The sequence below is a fragment of the Cryptomeria japonica genome, chromosome 6 (assembly GCF_030272615.1).
Source record: "Cryptomeria japonica chromosome 6, Sugi_1.0, whole genome shotgun sequence".
NCBI classification, from domain to species: Eukaryota; Viridiplantae; Streptophyta; class Pinopsida; order Cupressales; family Cupressaceae; genus Cryptomeria; species Cryptomeria japonica.
In genome coordinates this window covers 213,962,978-213,987,165 of record NC_081410.1, presented here as the reverse complement: position 1 = coordinate 213,987,165, position 24,188 = coordinate 213,962,978, and positions in this window count along the sequence as shown.

Here is a 24,188-nt window from a genome sequence, read left to right as displayed (position 1 = left end):
AACGTCAAATGCATTCAGTGCAAGGTGGCAAAATAGCATAACTTTCATTCCACTCATCATGCTAATGAACTATCAGCAAGAGAACCTTCAAGTGGCCATTTTTATGCTAATTATGCACTTCTTTCACTCCCCAACTCACCCGATCATTCTGAGCCATGCCTTAGTGACGCTTTCCCTTGAACACTCAAAGTGTGAAAACTGTCAAACTTTGACATTGCATATCTCACAGCCCATGGCACGTATGGACAAATAATCTAAACCTATGGGGTCATGTATTGGAAGACTACAAATAACTCTCTCACTTTTGAACAAATCAAATCCATTTTCTTGTGGTCACAGTTTTTCGGTCGCATAAAAAATCATCCCAGTGCAAGGTGGGAAAATAGCACAACTTTCGTTATGCTCATCGTGGCAATGAACCGTTAGCACGAGCCCATATGAGTGGATTTTCTTATGCTATGTATGAACTTCTTTCACTCCCCAAATCATCTGATCATTTCGAGCCACACCTTAGCGACGCTTTCCCTTGAGCGCTCAAAGTGTGAAAACTGTCAAACTTTGACGTCGCGTATCTTGAATCCCTTGGCATCTATGGCCAAACTGTCTAAACCTACATGTTTATGTAGTGGAAGAATACAAAAACCTCTCTCACTTTCGAACAAATCAAATCCATTTGCTCATGGTCACACTTTTTCGGTCGCCTAAAAAACCGTCAAATCCATTCAGTGCAAGTTGGCAAAATAGCACAACTTTTATTTCGGTCATCATGGCAATGACCCATCAGTGAAAGTGCATCGAGGTGGCCATTTTTACACTAGGTATGCACTTCTTTCTCTCTCCAACTCGCTCGATCATTCCAAGCCACACTTTAGCGATGCTTTCCCTTGAGTGCTCAAAGTGTGAAAACCGTCAAAATTTGATATCGCGTATCTCAAATCATGTGGAACATATGGATGAAACATCTAAACCTATGGGGTTAGGTAGTGGAAGACTACAAAAACCTCTCTCACTTTTGGACAAATCAAATCTATTTTCTCATGGTCACACTTGTTTGGTCGCATCAAAAACCATCAAATGCATTCAGTGCAAGGTGGAAAAATAGTACAACTTTCGTTCCTCTTGTCGTGGCAATGAACCATCAGCATGAACATGTTTGGGTGGCCATTTTTACACTAGGTATGCCCTTCTTTTTCTCCCCAGCTCACCCAATCATTCTGAGCCACACCTTAGCGATGCTTTCCCTTGAGCACTCAAAGTGTGAAAACCATCAAACTTTGATATCACATATCTCGAAGCTCATGGCATGTATGGATGAATATAAAAACCTCTCTTACTTTCGAACAAATCAAATCCATTTGCTCATGGTCACACCTTTTCTATCACATCAAAAACTGTCAAATGCATTCAGTGCAAGGTGGCAAAATAGCACAAGTTTTGTTCTGTTGATCGCGGCAACAAACCATCAGTCTAAGTGCATCCTAGTGGTCATTTTTACACTAGCTATGCCCTTCTTTCACTCCCCAACTTGCCCGATCATTCTAAGCCACACCTTAGCGATGTTTTCCCTTGAGTGCTCAAAGTGTGAAAACTGTCAAAATTTGATGTCACATATCTCAAAGCCCGTGGCATGTATGGACAAACTATTTGAACCTACGAGTTCATGTATTGGATGACTACAAAAACCTCTCTCTCTTTCAGACAACTCAAATCCATTTTCTCATGGTCACACTTTTTTGGTCGCATCAAACACCATCAAATGCATTCAGTGCAAGGTGGGAAAATAGCACAACTTTCATTCCACTCATCATGGAAACAAACCATCAGAGTGAGTGCATCGGGGTGGCTGGATTTGTGTTAGGTATGTACTTCTTTCACTACCCAACTCGCCCAATCATTCTGAGCCACACCTTAGCGACACTTTCCCTTGAGTGCTCAAAGTGTGAAAATTGTCAAACTTTGATGTTGCGTATCTCAAATCCCATGGCATGTATGAACAAATCATTTGAACCTACAGATTTTTGTAGTGGAAGACTACAAAAACCTCTCTCACTTTTAGATAATTCAAATCCATTTGCCCGTGGTCACACTTTTTCGATCACATCAAAAACTATCAAATGCATTTAGTGATGAACAATGATGAGTAACTAAGGTCCTGACTGGTACTGAAAGGGGGGGGTGAATCACTACACACAAAAACTTCATTAAACTTTATCATATTAAAAATACAGCTGACTGGTTGTCTTCACCATTGAGCATAACCATGGCTATACTGGTTAAGCACAGATACTTCAGACATCATTCCACAGATCTCATATCTGGATGACTACTTTACCGATATAATCATGCATGAGTTGTATCTACAATACCACGACCATTTAGCACTGCATGCATATTGAACTTTAATAAAAAATTACTCAATCATCACATGAAAACTCACAACTCATAACACACAGATTTTTCACGTGGAAACCCCAATGGGAAAAACCACGGTGGGGATGAATACCCACAAGCTTGTTTTGAACTCTTTTGAAGTCTACTTTGTTATGAGTCTAGTTTGGTTAAAGACTTTACAATAAGGTTTTGTTAGGAACCGATCCTGTTAGGGATCACCCGGTTAAGGGATGGCTATAAACCCTGTTAAAGGTTGAAACCTTGTTAAAGGTTACCTCGCTAGAGGATTTAAAGAACTCAATGAACTTGAGTCACCTAGTTAGAGGATTTGCAACAAGCCTGTTCAAGCTACCCAATCAAGGGATTTTCCTTCTGTTGAAATAGTTAGAAGTCAATAGGTAAAGATCTGATTTGATAACAACACTACTTTCTAAGGTAGATCCTTTTCAGCTCCTCTCCTCTGCAATCACACTTTGCAGATTCCACACTCTAGTTTGGCAAGTATCTCAACATGCGGACACAAACACAACATTAGCCAACACAAACAATAATAAACATCATCGACCTTATAGACAACAATTAGGTCAATAGTATAAACCCTAAACCCTAAACATTTTAGGTTTACAATTACAAGTGGTTCAATCCTAACCATCTAAACATATTGCATAGAATGAAATGATCTAAAATAGATCTCAAGACATTCTGCATCATCCAATCTTCACTGCATCTAGAAAATAGTAACCCATCATGCACTCTTCATACACTACTCAGAACATCGCGCATTCCCAAGGCAGGCATTCAATGCATTTGATCTTCACACACAAGATCCTCAAGGAAATCCTTCACATGCACATAATTGACACGATATCCTGATCCTTATCCTTATAGTTCACAAAACACCATCGGTTGCATCACATAAGCCAAATTGAAAACCCTAGAGCTAAACAGAGACTACCAACTAGTAGTCACACTTAGTGAACCCTGACACTGGTTCACACCATCCCGGTTGACTATAGCCACTTCTAGTCTTCATACTGGTACACTGATTCACTTATTGAAATCAATGACCACATACACTACCACTGCTTCATCATATGCCAATAATCTCCCCCTTTGGCATTGATGACAATACTCAGTGTATCATTTCTCAGTAACATATACTAGTTCAATGTCAAATGATCACTACCACCACCATCTGGACTGGTCAGTGTGCATTCTACCATATATCTTACCCCCATATATCTTCATCATCAAATATCTTCTCCCCCTTTGACAATAATGCCAAAGTGGAGGCACAAGCTTCCAAGCTCCACTATGCTACTCCCTTTGTGGAGTAGCATCTCTCAACACATCAATCCTATAAGATTTGTCACTGTAGTACCTGACTGATGTGGAGCACACATTTTTAATTTACTTCATGAAGGGGCAAAACCCCTAATTCACCTCTCAAATAGGTAAATGTAGTCTTCGGTAAGGGTTTAGTGAATATGTCTGCTAGCTGCTCCTTACTGGAAACATGTTCTAATACAACCTCTTTATTTTGAACCTTTTCTCTTAAGAAATGATACTTGAGCTCAATGTGCTTTGTCCTAGCATGAAATACCAAATTTTTGGAAATATTGATTGCACTAGTATTATCATAGAGAATACTCACTGGTTCAAATATAGGCACTTTGAAGCCATTCAATACATGCTTCATCCAAATTGCCTGAGTGTAGTTCATAAATATTGCCACATACTCTGCTTCAGTTGTAGACTAGGAAATACAACTTTGCTTCTTGCTTGTCCATGAGACTAGTCTTCCACCAAGGAAGAACTCTCCATCGGTTGTGCTCTTTCGGTCATCCATATTACCTACCCAATCTACATCAGTAAACACTTTGAGACTAAAGTCACCATTGTATGGATACCACAATCCATAATCAATTGTCCCTTTCAGATATCTAAGAATCCTCTTTACCGCTACCAAGTGGGATTCTCTTGGACTAATCTGAAAATGGGCTACTATGCCCACTGCATGAGCAATATATGGTCTATTGTGCACCACATAGTGTAGCTTACCGATCATCGACCGGTACTCCTTCTCATTCACCAATGTTGTATCATCCTCCTTTGTCATTTTATAGCTGGTCACCATTGGTGTTCCAATCAGTTTGCTCTCCTCCATGCCAAAGGTCTTGAATACCTCTTTGATATACTTGGACTGGGTAATAAAGATACCCTCCTTCATCTACTGAATCTGTAGACCAATGAAGAACTTTATCTCTCCAATAAGAGACATCTCAAACTCTTTCTTCATTTTATCTGCGAATGCATGGCTCATTTCATCATCTCCTCCAAAGATTATGTCATCTACAAATACTTCACAGATCAGAATTTAATCACCTTCAGATTTCAGGTAGATGATGTTGTCCTCACTTGTTCTCTAAAATCATATCTTCACAAGATGAGAGTGTAACCATTCATACCATGCCCTTGGTGCTTGCTTCAATCCATACAAGGCCTTGTGTAATCTACACACCTTGTCACTATCTTCTGACAAAGAAAACCCATCTGGTTGCTCAATATACACTTCTTCTTCTAGGATTCCATTCAAGAATGCAGACTTCACATCCATCTGGTATACCTCAAATCCCTTGAATGCTGCAAATGCAAGTAGCATTCAAACACCTTCTAGTCTAGCCACTAGGGCAAAGGTTTCTCCATAGTCTTCTCCCTCTTCCTGAGCATATCCCTTGCATACAAGTCTTGCCTTGTTCCTTACTACTTTTCCTTCTTCATTCAGCTTATTCCTGAAGACCCTTTTGGTACCTATTACATTCTTGTGTTCCAATTTGGGTACCAAGGACCATGTTTCATTCTTTTCTATTTGGTCCAACTCCTCTTCCATTGCCTTTATTCAGTCTTCATTGGTAAGTGCCTCTCTAGTGGTCTTAGGTTAAAATTCAGAATTCATGCAAGAGTTTTCTTTCACCTTTCTCCTTGTGAGCATCCCTACATCTTTATCTCCTATGATCTGCTTCGGATCATGATGTAGTTCCACATACCTAGGAATGACCCTAGTTGGTTCTACTTGCTTTTCCTCCTCTTCTTCCACTCCATCTTCGTCTTCACCTATTGTAGCTTCTACCGATATAGGAACACTGAGGTCTTTCTGGTGTTTGCAACTTGTTTCCTTCTTAACTGGTTCCTAGAAGGCTACATCTGGTTCATCATCCACTTGCTTGTTGCAGGTTTCCTCAAGCTCCTTAGGGGATTCATCAACCCTGACATTGATACTCTCAACAATTTTTTGAGTCCTATTGTTGTAGCATTTGAGAGCTTTGCTTTTAGTGGAATAGAATTATTCCTTCATCACATTTAGAACTTACTCAAATGCTCACCTCTCCTGATATAGCTCTTACTGCCAAACACTTTGAAATAGCTCACATTAGGATTTCTCCCATTCCAGTACTCATAGGGGGTTTTGTCTTTACCGTTCTTGATGAGCACCTAGTTTATGGCATAGACTGTAGTGCACTCCGCTTCTCTCCAAAAAGTGTGAGCTACCTTTCCTTGGATCAACATAGTTTTGGCTACTTCAACTATGGTTATGTTATTCCTTTCTGCTATGCCATTTTGTTGTGGTGTCCTTAGGGTAGACAATTGCCTCTTGATGTCGTTCTCTTCACGGTACTTGTCGAATTCACAAGAAGTGAATTCACCTCCCTAATCAATTCTTAGGCATTTTATTCTTTTGTCGCTCTCCTTCTCCACCAATGCTCTGAAGGCTTTGAACTTTACAAATGCCTCAGAATTGTCTTTCAAGAATGTGACCCACATCATTCTTGAGCAGTCATTAGTAAGAATCATGAAATACTGATCTCCTTGAATGCTTCTAGTTTTCATCAGACCACATAGATCAGTGTGCACTAGATCAAGTAAGTTCTCTGCTGAAAAAGACTTACCTTTGAATGTTGATGAAGACATCTTCCCAAGTTGACATTCACTGCATAAAGAATTATCTAGTTTGTTCAGCAAAGGAAATCCTCTTACTTCCTTGATCTTACTAGCCTTTACAATATTATCAAAATTCATATGACAAAGTCTCCTATTCCATATCCAACTGTCATCAAACTTCGCCATCAAGCATTGACTAATCTTTGCATTCAACTGAAATAGGTTTCCTCTGGTCTGCTTACCGATGGCACTAAGTTCGCCACTTTTTCCAACTATTCTATAGACTCCACCTTTTAACTCTAGAATGAGTCCTTTGTCGTTTAGCTAAGCAACACTCAAAAGCTTGTGCTTAAGGCCTTCCACCTAGTAGACATCATCTGCACTACTTTTTTCATTTAGTGAGATGGATTCTTTTCCTTTCACCATGTAAGGTGCATCGTTACCAAATCAGACAACATCTCCATCATATTCTTCTAGAGACAGAAACTTTCTCCGGTCACCGATCATGTGGTGAGAACACCTACTATCAATGATCCACTCATTAGAGTTGTCAATGTGAGAGACAAGGGCTTTCTAATTAGACATCTCTTCCTTTACAGCTACAAACACTATGTCCTCATTCTCTTCATCCTCAAATTCTTCATCAGTAACACCTTCATCTACTACAACAAGACAATTTCTCCTACCTCCTCCTTTATACTTTCTAAACCTTTCTAGTTTATCCTTATTGTCATTGTTAGGATAGTTAATAGCTATATGTCCTATCTTATTCCAGGAAAAAAAATTAAGAGGAAGCTTAACTCTATATTTTCTGGTGCCTTTTGGAAGTCTCTTGGCAAGAAGAGCTTCAAACTCCATCAAAATCTCCTCATCATCCATATCTCTGCTTGGCCTAGATTCATAACTAGTGCTAACCTCTTTTCCTTTTCTGGTTGGTGCAGAGGAAATAGATGCTCTAAACGTTGACTTTGTCTTCTGAACACTACCATCATAGCTATTCAATTCATATGCAATCAACTTTGCGATGATAGAGTCTAGAGATACCTTTGTCTTGTTGATAGACCTTAACTCTTGAATAGCAGCAACCTTGATTGCATAGACTAGTAACAATGATCTCAGAACTTTACTGACAATGGCGGCATCATCAAGTGTTCCACCAGTGCTCTTGATATCTCCAACCATAGTCTTGATCCTTACGCCATATTGCTGAATGGTCTCACCTTCAACCATCCTCATGTCTTCAGATTTTCCTCTGAGGCTTTCTTCCTTAGCCGGCTTGCCATGCTTATCACCATCATAAATGGTTTCCAATGTGTCCCATAAATCCTTAGGATTGTCCTTATCTTGTACTTCAATGAACTCAATTTCAGACAGACTGCTAATAAAGGCTTCCATGACTTGCCCATTTTCTTGAATCTCTCTTTTTTGATCATCGGTTAGAGTGTCAGTGGGGATCACATAAGAATTCTCAACATAGCTCTAGTGTTGAGCTCCCAAACTCTTGATATAAATCTTCATTATGTCCTTCCATATTTTGAAGTTATCCCTATTGAACTTAGGACCTTCCCTCTTCATCATTAAAGTAGGATCATTTGCCTCAAATGGTTAAGCTTATATCACCAAGGACCTGGAGTAGCTCTGATGCCAATTGATGAATAATGATGAGTAACTAAGGTCCTGACTAATACTGAGAGGGAGGGTGAATCAGTAAACACAAAAACTTCATAAAACTTTATCATATTAAAACACAGCTGACTGGTTGTCTTCACCACTGAGCATAACCATGGCTATACCAGTTAAGCACAAATACTTCAGACATCATTCCATAGATCTCAAATCTTGATGACTACTTTACCGATATAATCATGCATGAGTTGTATCTACAATACCACAATCATTTAGCACTGCATGCATATTCAACTTTAATAAAAAACAACTCAATCATCACATGAAAACTCACAACTCATAACACATAGATTTTTCACATGGAAACCCAAATGGGAAAAACCATAGTGGGGATGAATACCCACAAGCTTGTTTTGAACTCTTTTAAAGTCCACTCTATTAGGAGCCTAGTCTGGTTAAATAATTTACAATTAGTTTCTGTTAGGAACCAATCCTATTAGGGATCACCCTGTTAAAGGTTACCTCACTAGAGGATTTAAAGAACTCAATGAACTTGAGTCACCTAGTTAGAGGATTTGCAACAAGCTTGTTAAAGCTACCCGGTCAAGGGATTTTCCTTTTGTTGAAATGGTTAGAAGTCAATAGGTAAAGCTTTGATCTGATAACAAGACTACTTGCTAAGGTAGATCCTTTTCAGCTCCTCTCCTCTGCAATCACACTCTGCAGATTCCACACTCTGGTTTGGCAAGTATCTCAACATGCGGACACAAACAATAATAAACATCATTGACTTTATAGACAACAATTAGGTCGGTAGCATAAACCCTAAACCCTAAACATTTTAGGTTTACAATTACAAGGGGTCCAATCCTAACCGTCCAAACATATTGCATAGAGTGAAACAATCTAAAATAGATCTCAAGACATTCTACATTGTCCAATCTTCACCGCATCTGGAAAATGGTAACCCATCACATGCTCTTCATACACCACTCAGAACATCACGCATTCCCAAGGTAGGCATTCAATGCATTCGATCTTCACGCACATGATCCTCAAGGAAATCTTTCACATGCACATAACTGACATGGTATCTTGATCCTTATCCTTATAGTTCACAAAACACCATCGGTTGCACCGCATAAGCCAAATCGGAAACCCTAGAGCTGAATAGAGACTACCAACTAGTTGTCACACTTAGTGAACCCTAACATTGGTTCACACTATCCCAGTTGACTATAGCCACTTCCAGTCTTCTACCAGTACACCAGTTCACTTATTACCATCAATGACAACATACAATATCACCGCTTCATCATATGCCAACATTTAGTGCAAGGTGGAAAAATGACACAGATTTCAGTCCGCTTGTCATGACAACAAACTGTCAGTGCAAGCGTGTTTAGGTGGTCATGTTTATGCTAGGCATGCACTTATTTCACTCCCCAACTCACCTGATCATTCTGAGCCACACCTTAGCGACTCTTTCCCTTGAGCGCTCAAAGTGTGAAAACCGTCAAACTTTGATGTCACTTATCGTTAGATAGATCAGATAACCGAAAGGCAACTGAGAGGGGGTGTGAATTAGTTGTCTTAGATTACAAAAACATTCAGTAATTAAAACTTTAATATCGGAACCCAAAACAATAATACTTGAATAACAGTTAATCAATTAAGCATAAGCAATAATCATAGAATAAAAGCCATCCACACAACACCAAGATTTGTACGTGGAAAATCCGATAAAGGGAAAAACCATGCTGGGAAGCCTACCCACAGTCAGATAATACTTCTATAGTAAATATGTGAATTAAAATGAAGGATCTTGCACTTGTAGGAAGGCCAACAACCTAGATCACACTGCTCATCATAAAAGAAGCCTCGTTGACTACATATAAATCTAGACTACAATCTAGAGAAGTTTTGAACTGCAAAAGATAGCCTCTCCTATGCCTGAGTACAGTTTCGGTTAAGCTCAATACTAGAGGACTAAATCCTCTTACATAAACGCAATTTGATCTCCAATGATCAAACAACTCCTCTGCCTGAATGATATTACATTTATTTGTACATTACATTCCTTGACCATGAACTCTTATATTAACCATGATGATCTACAATGAGATCTTACATCTATTTATACAAACCCTCGACCATAAAAAATCAGGTCGGCCACCAGACAATAAACCAATTACATAATTGCAAACCATGTCGGCCTTCAATCAAACAAGTAATATCAACACATAAGACGTCTCATAAATACAACAATAGGTCCTATCCACACCTTACATTAAAGTCGGTCCATAACCTAGATCAACTGGGACCAAGTATAGGTCCACACGCTTCAGCAATGATCTCCAACTACCAAGTCTTGAACATGATCACCAACAACATCCTAAAACTCCATCAGAATCTACACCAACACCACTTATGCAATTCATCAAAGATCTCCATCAAAAGCTTTGTCGGTGAAACCCTCACTGGAACCAGAAACCAATGTTCAAAGCAAGCAGGATAGCATCCAATCACTAGACCAAAACCAACTAACCAAATATGAGTATAAATATCATGAACAAGACAATTCTATCACCAGACTATACCGGAGCCTACCAGATCATACCGGATCCAAGTTAACCAGAAACCACTTAACCTACTGGGACTAGAAGGGTGCCAGTAAAGCATCCAAACAGCTAGTGTTGACATCAATGCAACACATAATCAATTCCACTAAATGGCCAGCAAGCTTGTGGAATGTATGGACAAACCGTCTGAACCTACAAGCTCATGTAGTGGAAGACTACAAAAACCTCTCACTTTTGGACAACTCAAATCTCTTTGCTTGTGGTCACACTTTTTTGGTCGCATCAAAAACTATCAAATGCATTCAGTGCAAGGTGAGAAAATAACATAACTTTTGTTCTGCTCATCGTGGAAACGAACCATCAACATGAGCATGTTTGTGTGGATGGATTTATGCTAGGTATACACTTCTTTCACTCCCCAACTTTCCTTATCATTCTGAGCACATACCATCATGTGAGTGCATCTAGGAGGTCGGGTTATCACTAGGTATGGCATTCTTTTAGTCACCAAGTCACCCAATCATGATTTTTTTTTTTAAATATGATGTGATCATTTTGTTTTTAGTGTGAATGGGTATAAATAAAAGTTATTTGAATTTTGAAAGTGGTTTATAGGGTCCAAATTTAATGTAAGAGTTGACATCTAGCTTGTACTTAAAAGAAAAGAAAAAAACCTAATTGAAAGAGTAATTTCTTTCTTAAGCATATATGTAGACTAGTGCAAAATAAGACTTTCTAACTTAGTCTAACACTAATAAACCAACTCTAACTAAAGTGAAGAGACTAGTTATTGAAACTAAAAATGTAACTAGGAAAATGTTACTATTGTTTGTCTCCATGGACTATGACAAAATAGAAATTCTAGGCATGAAAATAAATATATTTATTAGTTACCAAGTTATGAAGTTGAATTATCGAACAAGAATTGATTTTAATTAATAAATAAATAATAATAATTGTAGACAAACCCTATAGAATATATAATATTTCACATACAAAAATGTTTTGATTAATTAAAAATGGGTTTTTGGGAGGAACCCGAAACCTTGATTACATAGCAGGAAAAAGAAAAGGCAATAAAGTGATTAGAAAAAAGAATGCCTAGATACCCAAACAAATATCAGATCCCAGAAAAACAAAAAGGGATCACAGACAAAGAGAACAACACAAGATAGCCAAAGGACAACACAAAGACAGCACTGAGATAGCACAAAGATAGCATCGAGACAACTAGATATTTATTATGAGTTCTTCTGCATGTACCACCATCTACTTCATATTGACCATAGAGTTCTCATATCATCGAGCTCTTTTTCCTTGATGCCCACCTGTTTCTGGGTGTTGGCCCTTGTTCTCTTTTCATGGCCCATCTTCTTTGTTTGTTCCTTCTCATCTTCCTTACCTTTGATCTGTTCAAATTCATTTATCAGCATATTAAAATGATCAACAATGGCCTTAAGAATCTGGAAATTTTGCTCAACAATCTTCTTCATAGTTAATTCCATCTTATCCACCCTATTGACAAGGTCCTTCAAGTTAATTCCCAAACCTTTATCATCTCTGATTCCTTCCAGCTCCTTCACCTTATTTTCCATTTCCAAAATTTTATTGACCATTGCCTCAATAGCTTCAACCTTATTAATGGCCACCATTAATTCTTTGACATTTTCAAAAAGAGGCTTCTCACCTATGGTTGCCCTTTTGATCATGTTGATATTAGTCCAATTCACCATTTTTCTTATGACCTCATAGAAACCCTTGATACTATCATTTCCTATGGCTCCTTGGCTGACATTTGATTGCCCTTGTTGTTCTCCTGGTCTTCATTTTGTATTCTCTGAGTGTTTGGATTCTCCCCATAGTCAGCTTCCCACATTTCATCTTCCTCCTTACCCTTGTTCTTGTCCATTTTTTCAACCTCAGAGTCCTCATCAAAAGAGACATTAATCTTCCTTTTCACCCTATTTATCCCCTTACTGGTCTTCTTTCTCCTCTGGGTTTGCTTCCCCTTCCCCTTTCTTTTCTTACTCATTATGATTTTATCATCAAATGACTCCTCCTCAGAGTCTAAGAGGTCAGACTCCATAGTTGTCCCCTTTCTCTTACCCTTGGTCTTCCCCTTGTTGCTAAAATCTTCAAACTCACCCTCAGTTTTAGAATAAAGATTGAACCCACTATCCTCACTTTCAGTTTCATCATCCCTAATTTGTTTGCCTTTACTAATGGGTTTCTCAATAATTTTCCCTTTCAACATCTTATAAACTAAAACCATTAAACCCTGGTGCAGGGCATGATCCTTTTGAGAATCCTTTTGCATTTCACAAATAGTATGATCCATAAAGCATGTGAGATAGTACAACAGACTAACCTTATCACCATGGCAGAAGTGGTTGAGCAGCACAAAGCAAGATACAAACATGTTTCTACAATTAAAGAAACTCAATTTCAATCATCAAATTTATATATGTGGTTTTGGATAATAGTTGTAATATGATTTGTATTAACCAAAATAGTCATAAAGTCATAAAATGTTTCATGTTGATAAGAGTATACCATATATATCCAATACAATGAGACAAGCTTGCCAAAATCCATATGGTAATAAAATGTCACATATACATAATACAAAACATATGCTCAAAAATGCCATTCAGGCATACAGTAAAGGCCCCTAGTATATTGATTTCCCACTAGCACCAGGAAATAGATCACAAGCTACCTTTGAATGTCAAGGGGATGGACATATACGTGATGCTGGCATCTTTCAAATGCACTCACTAGTCCTCCTTTCTAGACTTCTCGGGAGCTCCAACTGATACAATCAAAACTATAAACATCAATATATAATATATAAAAAAAATTAATTGTAGAATGACAAATAATAGAACAATTACTTATTGCAAACATATAATCACTTTGTTCATCCACAATGGGGGGACGATCATGCTCAGGAGTGACAAGGCCCTACAAAAAGCATTATGATAGAAATTAAATTACATACAAGTATCATTATAATTTTAAATACAGATGATAAAAAGATCAATTGAGATGTACTAATTTATCTCATACCTCTATCAAAGCTTCTGAATTTTCTATTGCTGCAACACCACAATCCAATGTAGCTCGAACATTAGGAGGAGTATCTGATGTCAACAACTGAAAATGAAACAATAACTATTATTCAATTATCAAAACTACTAAACTTATTTTACCACACCATCAATGAATAAAGGTTACCTCAGTGTAAGTGCCTCAGTGAACTTCACTATGAGGTTTCAATGTCGAAGCTCCAACACCAAACTATTTGACATTTAAAGTGACTTATGAGAAAACCATTCATCTAATGTTGACTATTCACATGTAAAATTTAATTATTTACTAGAAACCTACTCGATGGTGTCATGTAAAACATGGCTGGGGGAATGTCACGGGTAGTAAAAACACTTTGAACCTACATTTTCATCATAATCATTGTACTAATTTAGTTATTCTTACACTTCAAAATAAAATTTAATAAACAAAATTAAATAAAGTTGCAAAAATTTACTTGGGTATCAATGTCGAATGTCTCACTCAACAGAGACTCTGTCATGACCATATTCAATGTAGAAGATGGTTGTTGTGTAGGTGCATGTTGACTACTATTAGGATGATAAGTGCAAAGGGCCCCGCATGACTAAAAAAAGTGATATGGAACTCAAGGCCTATAAGATTCATCTGCATCAACATGTACTAGAGGCTCAACATGTTGTATGAGGGTCTGAGTCAATGAGCTAATGGACTCTAAGGTATCCACCTTCACAATGGAAGGAATACTCGCGTGCTCCACCATAGGTCTACCCAAGGGTCTCGGTGCTAGTTGTGGGTCATGTTGTGCCCCTACTCTGTCATGTGACAATTGCCCACCCCTATCTTGAAAACTTTAGGTAGTCAAAATAGTTAGGGATGTCATTGAGGACAAACTCACAATAGAGTTTCCTCAAAAAGTACCGAGGCACCTCATGATTATTACATCATGATTGATCAAAAACCATCCACCACCTATCCCAAAAGTTATTTCTTATCCCTTCATGGTGGTACCAATGGATAGGGATCCTCCTACATCCAGACTATAAGGGTTGATTGGTTCCAGGGTCCATGAAAAGTGCACACAGGTCAACTTTGTTTATCTTCTTTTTCTTTACTGTAGCATATGATAACTTGTTTTCATAAAAAAAAATTTGTTCCTCTCTATTGTTGGACCATATATTAATTTGACTACTCACTGAACCTACATGGGCTACAATAGATTCTAGTGACTCCACAAGGCTTGTCCTATGAGAGGTTTGTGGAATTAGGATCTTTCAGCCTATTTATCAACTCCTCATGTTGTTTTTTGTTGTTTTCAATTTTCCCTAATATGTTTTCTTGTGTTCCTAGGGGATGTCTAGGAATTGGGGGAGGGGTTGGTTGTGCCTCTTCTTCAAAAGGCTCTTCATGAGGAGGCGGTGGTGGGTTTTAAACATTTTTAGATGGATTTTGATTTCTTTAAATTTAAAACAACTTTCAATTTAAATACCTAATTTAATCCATATTTTAAACAAAAATTAGAGAGCAAAAAAATAGAAATACATACCTCTTCGGCCCCCTCGACACCATGGTGCCATTTTGATGAAGATCTCACACTACTAGAAGGTGAGATATGCAAGCCAAAACACAGGATAGCAGAAAATGGTTTCCAAAATGCAAATGAATCAATATTTAAATATTGCATTTGAATTTGACACATGCCAAATAAGGCATGATCCCTATTTGGTGTGCACCAAATGGGATTTGGGAGACCAAAAATATTTTTGGAATCTTTTTGGTCCCCCATATTGGTGCATACACCCTTCCCTCTCTAGTTATTTACCTCCCTCTCCCCTCTCTAGGTCTCTCAATCACTCCTTGTCTACCTCTCCTTCCCTCCCTCCTTACCCTTCTCTTTCTCTTTGTTCTCTCTCTCATTTTATTTCTCCCTCCCCTCTCTCATTCATCGTCTCTCCCTTCCTTGTATGGGGTTAAGGGAATAGAGAGTAGGATATAGGGAGTTGGTATAGGGTTTGGTGTACAAGATTGATGGTATAGGGTTTATGGAACATAGGGTTGATGGTATTTCCCATATTGATACTCTCTCTCACACCTCTCTTTCCTCTCTAGGTATGTCCCTCCTCTATCTCCCCCTCCCTTCTCTCTCTCTCTCTCTCTCTCTCTCTCTCTCTCTCTCTCTCTCTCTCTCTCTCTCTCCCTCTCTCTCTCTCCCTCTCTCTCTCCTCTTTACATCTCCCCCAGCTTTCTCCTTCTCTCCCTCACCTTCCCTCCTTACCTCCATATATATTCCCTCTCCTTCCATCATTCTTTTTCTCTTATTTTTTCTCACCACTCTCTCTCCATTCTCATGATCACTACCTCCTCCTCCCAACCTCTCTCTCCCCATCTCTCCCTCCATATTTACCTCTCTACCTCTTCCTCTATATCTCATTACCCACCTCTCTCTCCCCTATCTCTCTCAACCCTAGGTCTCTCACCTTTATATCTCTCTCCTCTCTAGTTGTTTCCCACCATCTCAACCTTTCTATCTTCCTCCTTAACCCTCTTTCTCTCTTTGTGAGCTTGTCTCTTTGATTTTTTCTCTCTCCCTCACCCATCTACCTTTTCCCTCTTAGGTCTCTCAGTTACGCACTGTCCATCTCTCCCTCCCTCCTTATCCCTCTCTTTATCTTTACTATTCACTCTCTCTTCTTCTCTCTCCCTTGTATAGGGTTTAGGTAATAGGTTATAGGATATAATTTTTAAGGTATAAATTTTAGGATACATAGGGTTGACGTTACTAGTCATATTTATACTTCCATCTGTCTCTCTGTAAAGTGGAAAATTGGAGACTTAGCAAATTCACCACTTGGAAAGGATAATTCACTAAGTGAATTTTTGCTTGGAGGACTTTACATTCAAAAGAGGGGATGAATCTACTAGATCCAATCCTAAATGATACAAAGACTAAATACTAAGTAGATTGATTGTGTTTGACCCTCTTTTGTAAGTTGAATGAGTAAAGTGTTGAAATTGAAGATGAAGTAAGTGGAAACAGTGAGCTACAAATTTGGGATTTTGTTGTGCACCTGGATCTGAGAAGTTTGAGATGATTTGGGGCTGCTCTGTGAAATCTGCCAAAAGTTGCAAGGACCATGCATTCGAATGGGGTCACCCTCCTATCAATCATCTGAACTTTCCAAACGTTGAAAAGGGTTTTTTTGTCTCTCCATTTAAAGCTTAATTCCAGAAGTACAACTATGCACCTGTTTCCTGCACATACAAATAAGAAGAAAGGGGTTGGTAATAGGGGTTTGCCTAAGTCAAACCCTGGTTTGGAATTAACCTTGGATAAAATACTACAAATACTTGAAATAAATGAAGGGTATACCTTCAAATCTGGAATAGGTGATGATGATGCTTTTCTTCGTAGATGTAATCACATATGTTGTATGAAATGGCTTGAATGTGACAAAACCCTAACATGCACATGCTTGCAAATGAATGATGCAATAATGCTCCAATGGATAGATGAAAAATATGTAGCCTTCAATAATGCTCGATGATGAATGCTTGAATGTATTCTCCTTACCTTCTCCACTTTGTCATGATATTTTTGTATGATTGATGGATAGCAAATGATAGGGCCCAATTAGGGAGGACTAGGGCATGGCGCCCTAGTCCTACCCCAAATTGGGACATGGACAAGGGGTTGTGCAAGTTCTAAGATACAATTATGAAGTTTGGTTGCATAGAAAAGGAATAAATGGGTCCCAATCAAGCATAGGGATGAGACTGGTAAGGTGAGGGCCCAAAATGTGGTCAAAATTGCAAGGGTTGCAATTTTAGGATGCTACACTCTCCATCTTCCTCTCTTTCTCTCTCTTATCTCTCTTCTCTCTCCCCTCTCTAGGTCTCTCCCTCCATTTACTCCTCTCTTCCTCTCTATATTCTCCTCCCTCCTTACCTGCATATCTATCTCATTTGTCCACTATCTTATTATCTCTCCCTCCCACCCTTTTTGTTTCTCTTTTCTCTCTAGGTTTATCCCTTTCTTCGTATCTACCTCTCTACTTCTCCATACCTATATCATTACCCACATCTTTCTATCCCTCTCTATCTATCTCATCTCATCTCTCTCTCTCTCTCTCTCTCTCTCTCTCTCTCTCTCTCTCTCTCTCTCTCCATCTAGGTCTCTCATCTCTCTCTCTCTTTCACCCTACAAGTATCTCACCCATCCCCTCTTACCCCCCTCTCTCTCCCCTCTTCACTTTTCTATCTCCTCATTCCCTAGGTTCCTCAATCCTTCATGTCTCCCTCCCTCCCCTCTCTAGGTCATTAACTCTCCCTCTAATTCATATGGTACAAAGTTTAGGGTATATAAATTATTTAGGGTATAGGTTTTAGGGAATAGGGTAGAGGGAGTGAGATACCTAGGGAAGAATCTAGAGAGGTGAGGGAAGAGAGATAAGAGAATTGGAGATTTAATAGAGGGAGAGTGATAAGGGGGGAGGGAGATAACTAAAGAGGGGATAGATAGAGAGGTGAGAGACCTATATGGGGAGGGAGAGGGGTGAGATAGGTAGATGGGGATAGAATAGGAGAGAGAGAAAAGGAGAAAGAGAAGGATAAGGAGGGAGGGAGGGAGAGGTAGATAGGTGAGGTGAGAGAGAGAAGAGGAACAATTTCAAAAATGGATAGTGGCAAGGGGTAGGGAGAGAGTTCAAGAGAGAGGGAGAGAAGTGGAGAGGGAATAGATAGATAGGTGAGAGAACTAGATGGCGAGAGAGAGGGGTGAGATAGATAGAGGGTAATAGAGAGAGGTGGGTAATGATACATGGGCGCATAGGTAGATAGGTGAAGAGGAAGGGATGGAGAAACCTAGAGATGAGAAATAGAGAGTGGGAGGGACAGGTGATGATCTGGAAAATATTTATATATATAAAGAGAGAGAGAGAGAGAGAGAGAGAGAGAGAGAGAGAGAGAGAGAGAGAGAGAGAGAGAGAGAGAGAGAGAGAGAGAGAGAGAGAGAGAGAGAGAGAGAGAGAGAGAGAGAGAGAGAGAGAGAGAGAGAGAGAGAATACTAGAGAGTGGGTGAGGGAGATATATATGGGGGTAAATATGGATGGAGAGGAGGGGAGACAAAAGAACAAAGAGAGGAGTAAGAGTGGATGGATATTGAGGTAGCCATAGAGAGAGTGAGAAACCTATGGAAGGAGGAGATAAAGAGGTGAGGGGAAAGAGAGAAGATAAGGAGGGATTTCATAAGGGATAGGAAAGAAGTGGAGATGGGACATATAGATAGGTGAGAGACCAGAGGGGTAAAGAGAGGTGAGATACCTAGATCGAGAGAGAGGAGTGAGATATGTCAAGGGGGATAGAGAGAGGTTCTTAATGAGACTCAGATGCAAAGGTAAATGGGTGGAGAGGAAGGGAGGGAGAAACATAGAGATGAGAGAGAAAGAGGGTGAGATGGAGAGGTGATGACCTAGACTATGGAGAGAGAGAGAGAGAGAGATGAGAGTAAGGATGGAGAGATAGATAGGGAGAGAGGAATAAAGAGAGGGAGAAACCTAGAGAGGGGAGGGAGGGAGAAGAGGAGAGTATAAAGAACAAAGAGAGGAGAAAAAGGGGACATGGATAAGGGGGGAGGGAGAGAGAGGTGGAGAGGGAGGGAGAGAACTAGAGAGGGGACAAATATATAGGTGAGAGTGCTAGAAGGGAGATAGAGGTTGGTAATGGAATAGGAAGGGACAGATAATGAGGTAAAGAGGGAGGTAGGGAGAGAGAGGGTGGAAGGGATAGGTAGAGAATGGAGGGAGGGAGATAAACAAAAAGAGAGGGACAGAGAAGAAGAAGAGAGAGAGAGAGAGAGAGAGAGAGAGAGAGAGAGAGAGAGAGAGAGAGAGAGAGAGAGGGAGAGAGAGAGAGAGAGAGAGAGATAGAGAGAGAGAGAGAGATGGGGGTAAGGAGCGAAGGAAAGGTAGGGAGAGTGGGAGAGACCTAGAGAGAGGATAAAAAGGTGAGAGAGATAAGAGAGGGAGAGAGATAGGTCTAGATTTTGGAGAAGATAAAGAGAGTGAGATAGAGAGCTAAAAAATGCTAATATGAGCATGATGATTACTGAAATTTGACTATCTAAAAATTTATATGATCCTTTAAAACCTAGATTCTACATTATAACTCTTAGAGATCTAAAACCACTCTCAAACATCCTGCCAATATATACATGAAAAATAACTTAAAGTATAAGGAAAAAGACATATTGAAATGTGACTTAAGTATTATATTTTACTTATATATTTGTATAAGGTAAAAATAGAATCTGATAGTTTAAGGACCTAATCCCACCTTCATCAAGCTATTGGAATATGAAAGTGCCTAAAGGAGTGATCATCTTTAACTAACTCTTGTGAAAGAGAGTCAACGGACCCTTTTAGGGTTTATATTCCTTCACTATTATGAAAGAGAATATGCTAAATGTGGCAGAATGCAAAGGTATGCTAATAGGATGAGTAAAAGTAACTAGAACAATAGTAATACAAGACTGATAAAGTAATAGAATTTAAACAAAAAGTATAGATATGGAATAAGGATCTAATATATGCCTATGATAAAAAAAAATAAACTTGATTTGGTAGGACTGGGGCATTGTACGCCCTAGTTTGAGAAATTGGGTTGAGCTAGAAACTGGAGCACCGAATTTTGAGACTGCCTAAGGACTTCCTATAAAATTTGGAGCCAACTAAGGAGGACAAGGGAGTGGATTTTCTTGGTCCTAGAGGACAAGGGTGTGGGGTGCCCTAGTCCCTAAGATCTAGGTCCAATTTCTGGTGATGGGTTTGTGCTGTTAGCATTTGGCATTATAACAGACAATGGAAGATTGTTGGCATCTCAACAAGGATATTGAGAAGGTTGTTCATGATTATGGATATAACTGATTAAGGATGTTTACTATCTTAATATTATTATTTTGTCATTGATGTCAAGAAATTGATTTTCTAATTCAGTATGATGTTGCCATATCTTGAGAAGTATGATTTGAAGAGTATAAAGATGTCGATAAAAGACACAGAAAGATTATGATGAATAAGAGGATGAATAAGGTATTCAATGGGCAACTATTACTGAGTCAGACAATGATGAGATCATGATGTTTAGATTATTTTGACATCATACATATGTTGTAAATTGTAAGGTTAATACTATACTATATTATCAAGCAAAGAACCTAGACGGTAAACCCTAAGGAACCTAGTCGATAAACCCTAAGGTTATCGCTATCAGTTAATGAAGGTGAAATGTCTACCGAGTGAAGTTTAGTATTTACCGAGTTGTTACTAAGTTGTAACCGAGCTATAACATAATGCATTAAATGTTTACATGTATTATTTAATGAAGGAAGCTGATGAGCTAGAACTGATTAAATGATTGGTATGTCATGAATAAAGTTTGTTAAGAATCTATGGCAATGGAAAATCGGCATGAAGATCTACAGCTCAGATTGAACCACAATACCCTAGCACAAGTTCCTAGGTGGGGTAAAACATTTTTCAGATCGAAGGATACATTGAACCTGGATAAGATTGAAGATCTAATGGCTATGATTGATCATGGGAAATGTGATCAAGGCGATTAAGCAGTTAGCTAATTGTTTATAAATAGGGAACTGTTGATAAACAATGCATGTAGACAAATGTATGCACAGGGATGCTCCATAGTGATTACCGAGCATAGAAGCTTAAAGACCTATTTGAATAAGAGAGTATAGAAGCCCAGTAGATGGACAAGATTAGTTCTATGTCTAGATTGTATTGAGCAAATAAGAATCTGCTTTAGCATTTTAGATGTGAAGTTGCAAATAGATTTTTATTACTGTTATTTTGTGAAAGTGACAGAAAATCTCTTAATTGAGTGGAATTAATAGTCTTATTTGTAAAACCCTCTAGCAAGGTGACATTTTGATTGAGTGTTTGAAATCCTTTAACAAGGTCACTTCTAACAAGGTGAAGATCCTAACAGATCTGAGGGAAATCCCTTAACCAAGTCACATCTAGCAATGTGTTTGTAATCTTTAACAGGATTTGCTTTTAACTGAGCATACTCTAGAAGAGTATATTTCTTAGTGGGTCCAAAATCCCACAGTGGTTTTTCCCTATTTGGGTTTCCATGTTAAATCTAGTGTTATGAGGTTTATGATGTTTATATGCTTTTGAGTTTGCATGTTTAGTAGTTTTGGTTATATTAATGAAGTATATGTTACCGAGGTTGAATCTGATGTTTTTATGGAAGATTAATTTTGTATGATTCACCCCCCCCCTCTCATCTTGTTGGCTATTGGATCCACACTTATATTAAGTATCAGAACTATCAATTGGTATTAGAGCTTTGGACTCCGGAAGAAAAGTTTAAAGGCACTTGAGTTAAAAATCCAAAGATGTATAAGAGGGATGCATTGAAGCTGAACAAGTCAAGTTTCTCTACATGGCAAAAAAGGATGAAGCTGCATCTATCAGGAGTTGGAGAATATGTTGTATACTATCTGGAGAACAATTTTATTACACCGAGCACCTATCCATGGACAATGGAAGAGATAAAGGCAAAGCAAGAACATATCTAAGCAATGATTGAAATAACATTTGCATTGACTGACTCAGAGTTTAATGACCTAGAAGGTTGCACTGATGCAAAGGCAATGTGGGATAAGCTCATATCAGTATACGGAGGAGATGATCATGTTCAAAGAGAAAAAGTAGATAGTCTAAAAGGACAACTTGAATCTATGAGGATGAATGAAGGTGAGAACATAACTTAGTACAGTACAAGACTAAAGGAGATTGTCAATCAAATCAAAGGAGCAAGTGGAACTATTGAAGAAAAGGATATAACAAGTAAGTTGTTAAGAACCCTTCTACCGGCTTATGCAATCCGAGTCTCTGCAATCAATGAATTGAGGTCTATACCTAATATGCCAGTTTCTTTAGATGCTACTATTGGTAAGCTACATTCATTTGAGTTAAGTAACTTTGATAACAGTGGATCTTCGGTAAATAAAGTTGAATCTGCATTTAGTTCTTTTCATCTTGATGAATCTAATGATTACAATGAAAGAAAGTATAAGTGCTTTGAAGGAGATCACAGTGGAGCAAGTGAAAGATTTCATAAGAACATGGAAGAAGTACACAAACTGTATGAGGAAATCAGAAAGCAGGAAGAGTTTGAAGCACTATTAGCCAAAAGGTTTCTGAGAGGCAAAGGTAAGTATAAAGGAAAACTACCTTTGAAATGTTTCAATTGTGATAAGATAGGACATATGGCTTCTACCTATCCTGACAAAGATTCTACTGAAAAGAGAGATTACCGAGATGACAGACAGAAAGACAATCATTATAGAGGACACCGAGACTTCAGAAGAAGAGATAGAAAGACATGCTTAATAGCTGATGAGGAATCCAACGATGATAAATCAGATGAAACTGATAAAGAGGAAGTAGTTTATGTGGCTATCAAAGATGGATCAAATGAAGAAAAGTATGAGGAAAAAGCCTAATATCTCACATAAACACTAATGATTCTTGGATCATAAATAGTGGATGCTCACATCATATGGCAGGTGATAAACACAAGTTTGTTATGTTAGAAGATTATGATGGAGGCTATGTTAGATTTGGTAATGATGCACCATGTCCGGTGAAAGGTAAAGGATCTATAAAACTTCTTGACAATGCAAGATGCAATGATGTTTATTGGGTTGAAGGTTTGAAATACAATTTGTTGAGTGTAGCACAGCTAAACAACACAGGTTACCGAATAGAATTTCAGAAAGGAATTGTCAAAGTTCATGACAAGAATGGAAAGTTAGCTGCTACCAGGACACAAAAGAAAGGTAACACATTCCACCTTGACTCAACTTGGAACAAGTGTTTGTATGCAAAGATAGATGATACCTAGTTATGGCATAAAAGGTTTTGTCATGTAAATTTTGATAATCTAATCAAAATAAGCAAGAAGCACCGAGTAAAAGGTCTATCAAGTCTTGAAAAACCTGAGAATGCTATGTGCCGAGGATGCCAGATGGGTAAGTTGACAAGATCAAGCTTTACAAGTAGGTATTACACTTCTAAGGGAATTTTAGATCTTGTGCACACTGATCTTTGTGGCCCTATGGAAGTTCAAAGTTATTATGGTGATAAATATTTCATATTATTTGTGGATGACTATTCAAGGATGATGTCAGTAATGTTTTTAAAAGAAAAATCAGAAGCTTTTCAAATGTTTAAATGGTACAAGGCAAGAGTTGAAAATGAAATAGTAAGACAACTGAAATGTCTTAGATCAGATAGAGGAGGAGAGTTCACATCTAATGAGTTCAACTTATTCTGCAATGATCATGGTATTAAAAGACAAGTCTTTGCATCGAGAACTCCATAGCAGAATGGAATAGCTGAGAGAAGAAACAGATCTATTGTGGATTGTGCTAGAACACTTATGATTGAAAAGAAAGTGTCACAAACATTTTGGAGAGAAGCAATAAGCATAGCAATTTACACCCTGAACCAAGTACAATTGAAGAAAGGTACTTTGAAGACACCATATGAAATC